General features: G+C 44.3%; 1 protein-coding gene across 5 annotated transcripts in view; it reads left to right on the top strand.

Annotated features, from left to right (window-relative positions):
* ATG7 (autophagy related 7) overlaps nucleotides 1-15,651 on the top strand; it is a 2,414,869-nt gene that overhangs the window by 317,833 nt on the left and 2,081,385 nt on the right. The window lies entirely within an intron of this gene.

Raw genomic sequence — 15,651 nt, 5'->3', positions numbered from 1 at the left:
TAAAAGATAGGTTACATAGCTTACACATATTAGCATTGTGTAAGAAGTTGGTTACGTTACAGTCTTAGTCAATGGTTTGCATGGAGTCTGGTTTCTGAGCAGGTATGTTTACGAAGTCGGTTACATTGCATATGGATTTGGTTACCAAACTTATCTTAGTAACCCTTCTTTGACACTAGTTAAGTCGAGTTTTGGCTAAAGAGCCAAGTTTTGAGGTTTCTACGCAAAGACGAGTGTGATGGTCTTGTCTTAGTGCTGGGGCAGGGTGTTCCAGTATTTAGCGGCAATGACCGGGAAGCTGGACCCACCTGCTTTATTTTGTTTGAATCTCAGGGTGGATAAGAGACCTGTGTGTGTAGATCGGGTACGTCTTATGGATTATATTTTGGTGCTTTTGATGGTGCAACACATTTGTTGCATGAGGTTGGGTTTTTAATTTCCTCAATGATTTTGAATACATCTTCTTGTGGGTTTGTTGCCAATTGGATTCTTGTGGTGTGCGTGCTTTTTTTTTGCTTGCAGCACTGCTGATTTGTAAATTCACTGATTTCTCCATTGTTCTAGTTTGTGTTTTTTTTTTTTTAGTTCCCTCAGTTACACTGCAAACCATCTTGCTGCAATTTTTTTGGTGTGGGTTTGAAGAGTTTTGCAGGTGCTAATTGGTCTAGGGTGTCTGTGATCCAGGTGTTTTTCGCTTCCTCGGAGTCCAAAGCCATACTATTTAGCTGGGAGGTGTTTGGTTTGGTTGATTCCAGTAGTTCAATTAGTGTATCCAGGTCAAGACTCTTCCAGCTGCTTTTGTTTGTCGCAGGGAGTTTTACGTTTGTGGGCATACATGCGGTTTGGGATTTTTACAGTGAATGGGATCATATTTTGATCGCTCTATATGATTGGTCCCGGTGGGCTGGTGGTCGAGAGACCGTCTCTGCAGAATATTGCATCTAAGATGTGTAAGATGTGTCCAGCACTGTGGGTAGGGCTGTTTACTATTTGTTTGAAGTGTAGGGTTTCCAGTGGGGCGCTGAAGGAGTTTGCTGTGGTTTTTACTCTTTCGAACCAGATGTTGAAGTCTCCTAGAGCAATAATGTTGTCATGCTAGGTGGAGTGGCTGGCAGTGGCGTCATTGAGATTTGTGGCAAGGTTGGGGTTGTAGGATGGGCGTCTGTAGATCAGGAGGAACAGTAGGTTGGATTGGTCGTTGGGCCCAATGTTTATTAGGAGTGATTCACAATCTTCGTCGATTGAGGTGAGTGGTGTGGAGCAGATATGTTCTTTGTGTGCTATTGCGATTCCTCTTCTGTTAGCTCGGTTGGCATCTATTAGTTCAAAGTCGTCGGATATATCTTCATGGACGGTTGTTAGTTGTTTCTGTGTGAAAGAGTGCATCAGTGCCGCCTTCACCTAAGAGGTCATAGATTTCTGTTTTGTGCTTAGCCATGGATCTTACTTAGTAGAATGCAGTGTTAGAGTATGTGATTGTTCATGTTCATTGGTGCGTATCATTTCCCGTGTCTCGGGTTGGGGTGGTGTCTGTCGGATTATCGGTTCTCTCTTGTTTGAGGCTGTTATTTTCTAGTCGTGTAGTTGGGCCCTCTATTACTTCGTTGAGCAGTTCAATTAAGTTGAATGATGGGCTTCTTTGTTCTGTTCCTAGTAGTCTGGTGTTTGGTTATCCATGTGGGCTTTTTTTCCAGTCTCTGTTTATGCAAGGCGAGTGAATGGTTAGAGATTCTAGCTTAGCTCTGATTCTTGTTGGGTTTTTTCCGAAAATGTCTTTGGAGTTGATGGGAACTGTGTTGTATGTGGTTTGCTGATCTAGTGGGGGTCCACTCTAGGATTCCTTGGGTCCTTAGTTGTGGGTTGTTTGCTTTCCGTGCTGGTGGGATTGTAGGTGGAGAGGTAGCGGCAAATGTATGCTGTTTTTGTTCTAATCTTGGCCCAGTATCTTTAATCTACTCAATGGTCGTTGGTGGGGGTTTTGAGCGTTGCAGTTCAATGAGGGTGCAATTTCATTCCTCTTTCTTACTCTTTTTTCCATTCTTGTTTCTTTGTCCTTTTTGTGTCGTGGCATGTTTGTGGTCTTGATCTGTCGGGGTGTTGTGGTTTGGTGTTGTACGGCGGGTTTGGTTTTATATATTTCAGGGGCGAGTGCCGCCCTGGGATCAGTGGTAGGTCAATGTGCTGAAATACCCAGTGATGTCTGCCTCACTGTGGTTTTTAGATTTGTGGCATCTTGCTTTTTCACCTCGGTCTTGGATTTGGGTTTGTGATATATTCCAGGGCCGGTGTCCTCCTGGGTTGGTGCTTCGGCACACAGTGACGCCTGCCACTCTGTGGTTGTGGGCTTGTGGTGGCTTGTCACTCTTCGTGGTCTTGCCTTGCAGATGTATTTTGGTTTGGTTTAGCTAATTGTGTAGTGAGCTTTGCATCATTTCGGGGTTCCCCAGGGCAGAAGCCTCTCTGTGGAACTTATCTCGTGGTTGAGACAGTGGCGTGGTAACAAGGCAACAAAATCTACTTTTGGGACCCTCTAGGGCTAAACGCAAGTAGTGGCACTAGATAAATAGTGGTATGATGATGAGGCAGCAAAATTTACTATTGGAACACTGTGTGGGCTAAATGCAAGTAGTGCTAAACTACAAGTAGTGGCGTGATAACGAGTCAGCAACATCTAGTATTTGGGTTCTCTGGACTAAACGCAAGTGGTGGCTATACACAAACAGTGGTGTGATTGCATGGCAGCAAAGTCTACTTTTTGGGCACTGTAGGGCTTATTGCAAATAGAGCATGACTACAAACAGTCGCAGGATACCAAAGCAGCAAAATCTACTTTGGGACTCTCTAGGTGGTGGCGATACACAAAGAGTGGTGTAATTGTAAGGCAGCAACGTCTACTTTTTGGGCACTCTAGGGCTGAATGCAAATAGTGTCAAAGTGCGAACAATGGCAGGATATCAGAGCAACAGAAACTACTTTGGGGCGCTCTAGGGGCAGAATGCAAGTAGTGCCTAAATACCAACAGTATGGCCAATTAGATTCAAAGCAGAGTTAACAAACTCAGTACAGTTCTGGTGTAGCTAAACCCAAAAGCAGTGTTAGCTAAATCAGTAACAATTCTTGTGTGGCTAGATTTAAAAGCAGAATTAACCAAGTCAATACAGAACTAGTGGGTAAATTCAAGGCAGCGTTAACCAGGCGAGTACAATTCTAGTGTGGCTGAGATCAAAAGCAGCATTAAGTAACTCAGTATGATTCTAGTTTGTCTAAATTGAAGAGCAGCGTTGGCTAAATCAGTACAATTCTGGTGTGGCTAGATTCAAAAGCAGCATTAACCAAGTCGTCAGTACAGTAGTAGTGTGGCTAAATGCAAGGCAGTGTTAACCAAGTCAGTACAATTGTAGTGTGGTTCAGATCAAAAGTACTGTTAACTAACTCTGTACAGTTCTAGTGTGTCTAAATTCAAAAGCAGTGTTAGCTATATTAGTGCAATTCTAGTCTCTCTAAATTCAATGCAGCTCTTAACCAAATCAGTACGATTGTATTGTGTCTAAATTCAAAATTCACTGCTAACTAAATCAGTACAATTCTCCTGTGGCTAAATTTAAGGGCAGCATTAGCTAACTGTGCAATTCTAGTGTGGCTTAGATCAAAAGCTAGTGTGTCTAAATGCTAGTGATAGCACACTAGACACACAGCACGATTCTAGTGTGTCTAAATTCAGATGCTGCGTTAACTAAATCGGTACAATTCTGGAGTGGCTAGATTCAAAACCAGTGTTGGATAAATCTATGCATTTCTGGCGAGTCTAAATTCAAAAGCATTGTTAACTAAATCAATACAATTCTAGTGTGGCTAAGATGATCAAAAGCAGCTTTAACGAACTCAGTACGAGTTAGTGTGTCTAAATTAAAAAAGCAGCATTAGCTAAATCAGTATAATTCTGGTGTGCCTTAATTTCAAAAGCAGTGTTAACTAAATCAATACTATTCTGTTGTGGGTGAGATGAAGAGCAGCGTTTAACCAAATCAGGACGATTCTAGTGTTTCTTTAATTCGAAAGCAGTGTTAACTAAATCGGTACAATTCTAGTGTGGCTAAATTCAAAAGCAGCATTAACTGAAACAATACACTTCTAGCGTGGCTGAGATCAAAAGTAGTGTTAACTAACTACAATTCTATTGAGTCTAAATTCAAAAGAAACGTTGGCTAAATCAGAATAATACTGGCATGTATAAATACAAAGCAGCACTAACTAAATCAATACAATTCTAGTGTGGCTGAGATCAATCCCAGCGTTCGCTAATTCAGTACAATTTGTGAGTATCTAGGAGTAAGAGTCGGACACAAGGGTGTCATGTTGATTGGTAAAAACCTTCATCAAGAACAAAATAACTGGATTTTTTGCAGGAAATCCTAGCTAGTCAGGTGTTTCCCTGCCTCGACAAAGGTAGCTAATGAAACTGTCTCTGTCAGAATGTCCAAAGTAAAGTTCAACGCCCCGTTTCCAAATCCTAACCTGTCCCTCACAAACTTAATATAAGGTGAAAAGGGAAAATGTCTCTGGGCTGGTCACCCACAGCCCTACTTTGTAGTTCTCCACCAAAGTTTAAACGAAAAGTGGCTTGCTTCCCTCCACTTTTGGTCTATTCAGGGTTCACAAACATGTCTCTCTTTTCTTGATTGAAAAGAAACGGTTCCCAGACTGTTGAGCCAACTTGGCTGTTGGTGCAGTGACGAATAGGAATAGCCTGGATACTCTCTTCCAAGCTGAGTCTAGGGTCCCAGACCCTTTTGATATGATATTTTATTTATATTGCGCTCGTACACAAGTGTTTGAGCGCGACCAGGCAAATGGAGGGGAACAGGGGAGAACAAAAACAACAATCTTACTAGGCCCAGTGAAATTGAGAGCGTGCAAGTGCATGGGAAAAGGGGAAAAGTGCATGAAAGGAGGGGGGGTGGAAAGTATGGAAACAGAGGAGAGAACAGAATAAATAAATAAGTAAAACAAATAAATAAAGGTGGTAGTGCAGCCAGTAAGTGGCAAGTGCTAGGTTAAGCAGATAGGGTATATCTGAATAAGTGCAGAAGAGAAGTGGGTGCGGGACCATATGGGTACAGATACAGACCCCAGTGCAAGGGGTGGCCCAGAGGCAGTGCAGGAGAGTGGCAGGGTGAGTAGGTACCTGGGCCCGAAAGACAAAGGGTGGCCGGTGGCCAGGAGCACGGTGCTCAGAGAGAAAACAGATCAGCTGGGGAGACGAGGAAGGTCTTGAGGTCCTTCTGGAACTGGAGACAGTTCTGCTCAAGTTTCAAGACGGCAGGGAGGCTATTCCAAAGGGAAGCCCGAGCCGAAGACCGAGATCTACCACCAGCTTGTTTCTTTGAAAAACGACTGACCCTGAGGGAGTTAGAAGTAGAGGAGCGAAGGGCTAGAGAGGGGAGGTAATTACAGAGGGATAACTGAAGGTATTTTTGACTCAGGCACCAGAAAGCCTTGTGTACAATGCAGAAGGTTTTAAATTTAATCCTTGCATCCACTGGGAGCCAATGTAGGGATTGAAGAGCTGGAGAGATACGATCCCAGGGCTTTAGGCCAATGACAAGTCTCACAGTCCTGTTCTGGATTAGTTGTAAAGGGTCGGAGAGTGGAGGCAGGTAGATTTAGAAAGAGGCTGTCGCAGTAATCCAACCTAGGGAGAACCAGAGCTTGGGAGACAGTAAGCTTCTGAGGGAAGGAGAGGAAAAGCAGAGTACCTCCTGAGGAGGTGCAGTAAGAAGTTTGACTTTTTAGAGATGTCAGAGATTTGTGCGGAGAAAGAAAGTGAGGAGTCGAAGATGACCCCAAGGTTCTTAGCCTCGCAGGTAGGGGTAGGAGGGCCCGGGAGGCCGGTCAGAGAGTGAGGGGAAAGGATGATGAAGATGTACCAATGAGGAGGATCTTAGTCTTGTTGGCCTCTCTGATCGACCCTCCCAAGTCCAGCTTGGGTCCTTCCTCTCCTCTCTCTTCCTGTGGTGTTCCCTAGGGGTCTAACCTCTCTCCCTAGCTGTTCAACCAATACCTGGCACTTCTTGCCCACCGCATTGCCCGCTCTCCGCCCCAACTTTCAGTGCTATGCGGATGACACTCGACTCATTTTCAGGCTCCCTTCCGCTACCGCTGCTCCTATCTCTGACTGTCTGTCTACTATCCAGAAGTGGTGTGCCGCCAATGATCTCTGCCTTAATGCCAGTAAGACCAGGATTCTCCTCATCGGCACACCTGCTCCCTCCTTTCCCTCTCTTGGCCCTCTTCCTGCTCCCACCTGTGAGGCTAAAAACCTTGGGATCATCTTCGACTCCACACTTTCCTTCTCTCCTCACATCTCTGACATCTCTAAGAAGTCACACTACCAGCTGTATCTTCTCAGAGGTATTCTTCATTCCTCTCCTTCCCCCAGAAGCTCACTATCTCCAGAGCTCTGGTTCTTTCTAGGCTGGACTACTGCAACAGCCTCTTTCTAAATCTGCCTGCCTCTACTCTCCGCCCTCTGCAACTCATCCAAAACAGGATTGTGAGACTTGTCCTTGGCCTCAAGCCCAGGGATCGTATCTCTCCAGGACTGAAATTGCTGAGCTGGCTCCCAGTGGCGGTGAGGATTACGTTCAAAACCCTCTGCATTGTCCACAATGCCTTTTGGGGCTTGGGACCTCAATATCTTCAACTCTCTCTTACTAAGTATCTTCCTTCTAGAGCTCTGCACTCATCGGCCTCCAACTCCCGCAGGGTCAGTCACTTCTCCAAGCAACGAGTTGGTGGTATATCTCTTTCTTCTGCTTGGGCCTCCCTCTGGAACAGCCTCCCTGCTTCTCTGAAACTTGAGGAGAACCATCTCCAGTAGCACCTCAAGACCTTCTCGGACATCCAGCCCATGAAGCGTGTGTCAGTCTAGACTGTTGCTGCCACCGTCTTCGTCCCCCCCCCCACCATCCCACCCCGGGCTGACTCGCACCCTGACACAGCCCTGTCCCTGCTCTATTCCTCTATTTCTTCTACTCTTGATGTTCTTGCCCCTGTCATGAGGTTCCGCCTGAAGTCCAAAGCCAAGGCAATTCTTGGTATGATTCTGACCTAGCTACACTTAAACGTAGATGTAGGGCGGCTGAGTGGAAATGGAGAGCTTCTTGTTCTTCCTCTGACAAACTGGCCTGCTGCCTGCTCCAAAGGCAATACCGACTCTGTGTCTGCACCAAGAAGAGAGTCCACATTCAAGCCTGTGTCTCTGCGGCATCTAACAACTCGGCCAAACTCTTTAAAATCTGTAAGGAGCATGCCAACCCTGATGCAGTCTCCACCCCTCCTCTTGCCTCCGAAGGTCTTTGCAATGCCGTTGCATCTCACTTTATCTCTAAAACCCAATACATCTTGTCCACCCTCTCCTCTGCTCTCCCTCCCTTTCCCTCCCCCTCCTTCGATGCCTGCTGACCCTCTTTCAGCTACCCCCCCACCCTCTTTCTCATACTTTACAGTACAGTGAGCGGGGTGTTGCGGGGGACAACCCCACCAAATGAAAAAAATAAAATCCCGGGAGCTGCGGGGTTGTCCCCCGCAATACCCCGCTCACTATACTCTACAGTATAGTGAGCGGGGGTTGCGGGGGACAACCCCGCAGCACACCTGAGGAAAAAAACGGGGGCTGCAGGTTGTCCCCCTTAGCACCCTGCTCACTTTACTTTACAGTGTGGGGGAAACCCCTGCAGCTTCCACAAAAAAAAAGTAAGAAAAGGACCCTGCAGGGCCGGTTCCCGATCACGGAAGTGAAAGGGAACTGGCGCTGCAGGGACACATCGTGAAGAAAAGGTATGTAGGGTTTGGTTATGATGGGGGTGTGGGTGTGTTGAGGGTGTGTCGTGGGTGTGTTGTGGATGGGGGTGTGTATGTAATGGTTTGCAGTGTATGTTCGCATGAAAAACGTACGAACCTTTTCAGGTGCGTACATTTCTCATTCAGACATTTCCGTGAGAGATCCGAGGGAACCACCTATCAAAGAGGAGGAGATTGGCCTGAGGGCCTTGCACCATGAGAGTTCCAGGTAGACATTAACAATGACTCTGGAGGAGTCCCTTGTGAGCTGACCCGGCTTACAGGTACTGTGACGAAGAAGAGCAACCTGGATGGCTTTCCCAAGCTGTGTTGAGGGTCCCAGAATCTTGTGAGCAGAACCGGCTACCGGGTACTGTGATGAAGAACAACAGCCTGGATGTCTCTCCTAAGCTGTCTTGTGGGTCCCAGACCATTTTGAGCGGACCTGCTTTCCAGGTACTGCAGCAAAGAAGAAAAGGATTCTGATCCTCCTCCCAAATGCATGGGTCCCAGCCCCTTAGTTCACTCTCCTGCCAAATAGGGTACTCACACTTTCGCTCTCACAGTTCTCTTTACCTGACTTCACTTTGACCCACAGCCTTGGTTTACTCCCCTGCCAAGGTTTATGTGTACTACTAGTACGAAAAAAGTTTGCATACCTCTTTACTGCTGTTCAGGATGTGTTTCTCCTGTATAGGTCCCAGACCCCCTTCACTTTGTTTCTCTGTCTCAGTGAAGAGTCACTCAAAACTTTCCTCAGGGCCTCATGCACCCCTCTATGGGTCTCCCCAACCCTGGGCTTAGCCACCCTAGTACCTGAAGGGTCTTGGACGCCACCCACCAGTTCTTCCCGGGTCCCCCGGGATCTTCTGTGGTTTCTCTGGTCTTCCGCTGGTCTCTTCTGCAGTTCAGCGTTGGTTTCTCTGCACGCCAGCACCCTCGCTCACCGCTGAGTGCAACTCCTCCTCTCCGGTGTGCTTCCTGCTTTGCAGGGCTCTTGTGGGGGCACTTCTCTCACGGACACCATCTGCTTCTCTGCTCTGTCCTTCTGCGCTTAGCTTGCCGAGCTGTTGGTCCGTGCCGAGATGAAGACGCCATCATTCTCTTCCTTCTCTTGTTATGAATGACAGGTGGCCGATCGGGTCATTCGAGCGACTAGAGCGGGTATGTTGGTTTGCTTCAATGATCCTCAAACTACAATTCTAGTGTGTCTAAATTCAAAAGCAGCTTTGGCTAAATCAATGCAATTCTGGTGATTCTAAATTCAAAAGCAGCATTAACTAAATGAGTACGATTTTAGTGTGTCTAAATTCAAAAGCAGCGTTAACTAACAATACAATTCTAGTGTGTCTACATCATTCAAAAGCTCTTAACTAAAATCATTAAGGTAGTGAAAAATGCAGTAGTTGGTTTTAAATACAATTAACTTTAAGATTACAGATCTACCGAGAATATGCAGGGTAGGGAACCGGGTCAGCAGCTAGAATCTCATATTTATACCAACTGCCATGCAAAGAGTATCAAACTTTGTCATCCCTTTACCTGGGGGGGGTTGCAGCAGACAGGGGGTAGGGCCTAGCAAGGCCGCCCATTGTGAACAGGCAAACAGGTGATGGAGGCACCCAGGGATGCACTCTTTGCCATTGCCATTGCCGTTAGCCAGCTGCCTGCGCTAGTCTCGGTGTGAGCCTCTGAAGTTGACAAATTTCAGTAAAGTGTCTGCAGCCCCAAGCAGTCGGGAGCACACAGGCGGGCAGGGGGAGTGGGGAGAGGCAGGCCTTGGTTAGGCTAGCTGGTGCTGTGAGCATGGAGGGAAAATACCTGCAAAACCACATAGAAACAGGAGAAGCCTCAGAAAATCAAGGTCTTACACCCAGAGGTTGATCCTCCCTCAGACCAAACAAAGAAATTGGCGTAAAGTGCAAGAGGCAACAGGCAGAAGGTCTCTGAGCCTCTTCATTTTTGGTCACATGTCTGCAGCTCCAGCTAATTATTTTAATCGAGTGCATTCTGGACACATAAATAAGAAATGTTCCTGGGTTTCCTTAACATATTTGTCCATCGGGCAATCTTCTGGATAAGATTTGTTCCTTTATTGTAATAATGGTGCGATTGGTAAACGACCAAAGTGGAACTTTATAAATAACAAATGCTGGCTTAATTAAGTCTTAATATACTTCTCTGATGATCTATTCCTTAATATCTCAATATCTATGGGCCACTATAGAGTGTTCACAAAGTATTATTGACTTTACATATGCACGATTCATATATTTATCATTAACAATTGCTTTTGAGTCTTCGTTAATGTCAGCTGTTTTGCACTACATGTGTGAGAGCCCCAATTCCATTAGAACTGATTTTACATGTCTGCTCCATGTTATGGATTGCCCACACTCTTGTGCCAGACCATGGGCAATAGCTTTTCTGTATGATGAGAGATGAGGTGAAGCCCACAGTCTTATCCAGTAGCATATGGGCTTGATGTTTTTTTTCCTCATTTATACATTTTTGATTTAAATCCATGTGCAGCATGCTGTAAGATGTGCTTTTGGGTAAAAGTAAAATTGTTTCAAAAATGTATTTTCAATGGCTTATAGCGTGTTAGAGTCGATGTTGCCCCATAACTTGGAGCCGTAAAGAGCTGCTGATTTCGCTTGCATATTATGGATATTCAGGCTGGGAGGAATAGCCCCATTCCCATGTCTTGCTGCAAACTTAAGAATTGCATTGTATGATGTTTCAAAACGTATTCAAGATTGTTCTGTCGAGTTCATTTACAGTTGCCCGTTATCCTTAGTCATAAGTGTTACTTGCTTTAAGGTGTAACCGTCTACTACCATGATCAATCATGGTAATTTTCTGGACGGGGATGGAAGACAATCGTTTTCGCCTTACTCAAATTAATCATCAACCCATGTTTTTTACACCCTCATTAAAACATGCAAGCTGCTTCTTTTAGTCCAGAAGGTGCAAGGGAGAATAAATTAGCATCATCTGCATACAGTAGGATTGGGGCCCTACCTAAACTCATTTTTGGGATGTTAGTGACCTATGCTGTGATCATATTATTTATAAAAATACAGAACAGTGTTGGTGCCAACACACATCCCTGCCTCATGCCCTTTACGATCTTTATTAGGCTTGTTTTGTCTCCCCCAATGCTCCAACGCACTCTTGCTTCAATTCTGCAATAGAGGTGGTGCATTGTTTTCACTAAGGCTGTTAGGATCTTTGCATCAATTACAATCTCCCATAATTTGGCTCTCGGTATCCAGTCAATAGCTGCCTTCAAATCTTCTCCCTTTGTCAGATACCCACTCCATCAGATAAAATGATGCAACTTTGGCAAAGATCTTCCCTGTGGCGTCTAAAAGAGAAATTGGTCTATGGTTAGCTGGGTCTTCCCTGTAAAGTGGGATTATTTCTGCTGTTGCCCAAGATGCAGTGGAGAGTTTTAATACAGCATTACATAGCCAGAAAATAACCGGGGTCCATTCGGCTTTGAGCAGATCACATGGGTTTCTACCCGGTCCTGGTGATTTGCCATTTCTTTGGCTGCTTATTGCCTTTCTCACCTCTGTGATTGTAATTTGCGATGCATTTGTATTTGTTTGTCACATACCTGCAATTTTATTTGTATGTATTTGTAAGCTTCAACTTTTGTCATATTCGTTTAATGAGTTGTCTACACTCTGGTAATAGTTCCTAGTCCCAGACAATACTTCTATGAAGTGATTCCTCCATACTTCTTCACTTATGTTCCCTTGTATGACATTTCTCCCATTGGTGTTTCCCAATATTGCAAACTTCCAAAATGATTAACAATCGCCTTTTACTAGTGCATCCTGCAGTTCATTACATGTTTCTGCTGCATTCATTATCTTTTTCTTTTCTAGTAGGGATTTATAGTCCCTGCTCTTGTTACGGATTTCATCAATTTGAAAAGTTTACAGTATTCTTTACCGCTTTTAAAAGATCTTCTTTTTTTTCTCTTTACATTCCTTATCATACAATTTTATTGGTTGGATTGCGTGGGCCCTGACTACTTTCTTGGGGTTAGTTACAAAGTATCCCATTTCTTTTATCATTAGTTCATATAAGCTAATAATGTCATTGTTATCTATGGTATCTATATTCAAAAAGCTCTCCAGTAAACCAGCAATTTCAGAGTATAGATGTGGAGATACTCATTTTGCTTGTGCTTCAGACCATCATAATGCTCGCCTGGCTTGACCTACTATTTCAATATTTGTGGTCCTCTCCGCTGTAGTGATTTTCTTTGAAATCCATCCCTCTCATTCTGGTTGAAGACTTATCGGCGGGCAGTCACTCTCAGCTCTTTCCAGGATTTCTTTTTTTAAAACATTTATTTATATACTTGGCATATAGGTATAAGAACAAGCAATGGAGATCGACAGCATTACATGACATAGCAAACCTCAAATTGATCAATATTAACATACAGCACACAGAGTCTGCTACAGATTATCTAGGCAGGTAGTTTGAAACATTTAGATACACATTAGGGCGGCATTGCCGATTAATTCTGACGTGGGTTCTGTGTGAGTAAACATGCTCTGAAATGAGTCCAGATATCTTTCGGACGGTTAACGATAGGAGACAAAGGGCCTCATTACGAGTTGGGCGGTATCCTGGCGGTAAATCCACCATATTACTGCTCAACTGAATTATTGTTACCTCCACTTAGTCCTAGGGAATTACTGATGGATTACAAGTGGCAGTGATGGTGTAAATCCCCATTTGTTTGAGTCCTTTGGACTTAATGGGGCTTTTTTTGGGCAGAATTACCGTGGCTTGAGTCACACGACAATAGTGACAAACTAGCAGGGTTGTAAATGGTACCTATTCAACACCTTTAGTTGGATAAGTCTAAAGCTTGTGTTAGAAAAACTTGGCATGTAAGCCCCCACATTTTCTACCACTTCTCATCTGTGATGTCAGCATTAAGATTTCTTGCCCATTTGCTGTGAATATTGGACAATGTGTTGGGTCTTTGCTTGAGGATTAATTTATGGAGACTTGATACAGATTTTCGGCATCCCCTGCATGCACTATCTATCCGAGGCACTGGTTCACTTGTGGTTGAACCCAAACACTGGCCAGAGAGTTTGAAAGGCTGCACATAGCCTATAATATAGCAACCACAGAAGAGCTTGGTCCCGGGGGGGCAACTGGTATATCAAGCTTATCAATGAAACTGCCATTTATGTACAGGTGGTCTACTTTTTTGACCCCAGTCTAGTCCAATTTATCACTGCATCAAATGTAGGAGGAAGATGCAGACAACGCCAGAGAGGGACATCCCTGCAGTATGGCAAATGCAAGCCAGTCAGTTTCCGAATTCTCCTGCAAGCTAGAAGTGTGGTTCTGACTTGGTCAAACAGACACTCGCCAGAGTAGTTTGAAGCTAATATCAAGCACCTAATATCACTTTTCCCTGCCGCATGATTTTCAATCTTTGTGTGGGTACGGGGCATCTGCCAGATACCAATAAGGGCCTGCGTATTTCCATAATTTTAAGTGTTAAGAACATGTGCCAGTCCATTATACACACCAGGACATAGTCTACATGGGACTGTTTATTACCAGAGAGGGATTGGCAGGTTGATCCCCTGATTCCTGCCCATTGCATTCCCTTAACTCTAGGTTACAATATTTGCATATTTTTGTGTTGTTTTTGGTTGGGCAGTTTTTAGTTTGGGGTTATTACATGCAAAATGTTCCTTGGCCATTAATCCTATGAAAGAGTAAAGGGGCTCATATTATATGTTTAAGGCACCCATCATCAGGATATTTATCTTTCCACCATATTTATCTCTGACCTGCGTAATATTTTTCTGGGCAATCCCAATTAAGGTAATTTGTAAATTGGGTCTGTTATTAATAGTAATGATCAAGGTAGAGAAATTGATCCCTTGATACAGATGTAATTCCTGTGTATCTGCGGACCCAGTCTTCAGCTACACTATCCTACAGTTTATTTTTGGATCAACCCATGTCAGAAGACCGCCACTTGGTGTTCCGCAACCACCTTTCTTCGCAGGTATGTGATAACGATCATACCCTTATAAAATCGTCTTGCATACTGACCATGTTTCTTGCAAACATATAATGAGATAATTTCTAATAAAATCAGACCACATGGGATTTGTTATATTTTTCTCTAGGACTGCTATGTTCCATGAGAGTACATTTACAGTCGCTGTGTTTCCCAGATTTTGTATGGTCTGCGCTGTACCTAAATGTATTTGTGTCGAAGTATCAGCTAGTCAGTCTATAGCATCTAATCCTTCCATTGTAGATGGCTGGCAGGGTGGCTGTATGTGTCCCAAAGGTCTTGGTACAGTCGATATTGACGTGCCACAGCTTCTTCCCATTATCTTGGTTCTGTATCTTGTGTACGGTTTGTTCCATTCATGATTCTAGGTCCCTTTGGGAAATATATTGGGGGATAGAGTCTTAGTTCAATAGTGGAACCATGTGGGGGTGAAGTTCTTGGATCTAAAAAACATACAATAGCTGTGTTCCTGAAGCAAGTGATCATGTTTCGGGCATGGATGAGCCAGTAGCTTACGTACAGAGGGAGACAAATGCCTTTGGCGTGTATAATGGCCTCTGTCGGGGTGAGTACCTTTTTAAAAGGCGTGGGGGCTGAGCGAAGGCCAAAGGGCCAAACTTGGAAGTGCTTCCCCAACAGCAAATATGAGATGCCACAAAATTGAGAACAATTGTAGCATTGTGCGTGCACTCATGATGCAGTTGTGTCTTCTGATCTAGCACCATGTGTGTTGCTCTAATCTCTGTAAACTCTCCCTCTAGCCTCCCATTAATGTTTTCCCGCTTGCCCCTTAACCTGCATCTTTGATGCTGTGTTGACTTGTTTGTTTGGATCAATGAGGGCTTTTGCCACTAGTATTTTGCTCCTAGTAATAGCACAGGTGTGACCTATTCCTTTCTTACAGTATGTCTGTGATCCTGCGACTGGCGAACGTGTCGTTTTTTTGTATCTCCTCCTTTAATGTTCGACTTGGTGGCCAGGAACTTAAAACTTAGATGTGGATAGCTTTACCTCTTTTCACTGAATCATGTGATGATGCTTTTATGAATGCCTCTACCAGCTCTCAGTTCCTTGCACCAGTAATTGGTCGCTCAAAAAAGTATTCCTTGTAATGCATACTATGTTTCATCATGCTCTTAAAATGTACCTTGCAGGTGAGCAGCTTTAAATGTACACTTAGAGTAGATTTCTTTAATGCATTCATCTTGTAACAATTTTCCTCAAAAGAAGATTTCCCAAACCTTAGTAAGCATTTCATGGGTAGAATGAGTATTTGCTTGCCCATGACAAATAAATGACTTTTTAGGGTCTTTGACAAAGTCCCTAGTCTGACCATTGTGGTAAAGGATAGGAATTCCAAGGAGGCAAGTTGCTGCTGCCTAATAAGCGAAGTTGGAGTGGGTAGTTTAGTTTTTGGGGAAATCCCCTCGCCTGTCCTATCATAAACCGAATAGTTTGGCAAGGGCTTGTCGCAATGGGGCTAGCCAAGCATCTGTCCCTTCAAGGGAATGTTGTTGTAAAAAGAAACCTTTTAAATTAGTAACTCCACTCTTGCCCACTGATAGAATGTGACTCATATTAGGCTAAGAAAAACGCTTTCACCTACGAGGGGTTATGGCAAGGTTTTCATAACATATTTACTGGGAGTATTACCAGAGGGAAAATGGGGAGTCATCAAGACCTTGTGTCATCAGGTCGTTGGGAGGATAAACAAACATTAAGGGCCT

The sequence above is a fragment of the Ambystoma mexicanum genome, chromosome 2p, assembly GCF_040938575.1.
Source record: "Ambystoma mexicanum isolate Mex_15411 chromosome 2p, UKY_AmexF1_1, whole genome shotgun sequence".
NCBI lineage: Eukaryota > Metazoa > Chordata > Amphibia > Caudata > Ambystomatidae > Ambystoma > Ambystoma mexicanum.
This window is presented reverse-complemented; position numbering and strand designations above follow the sequence as displayed.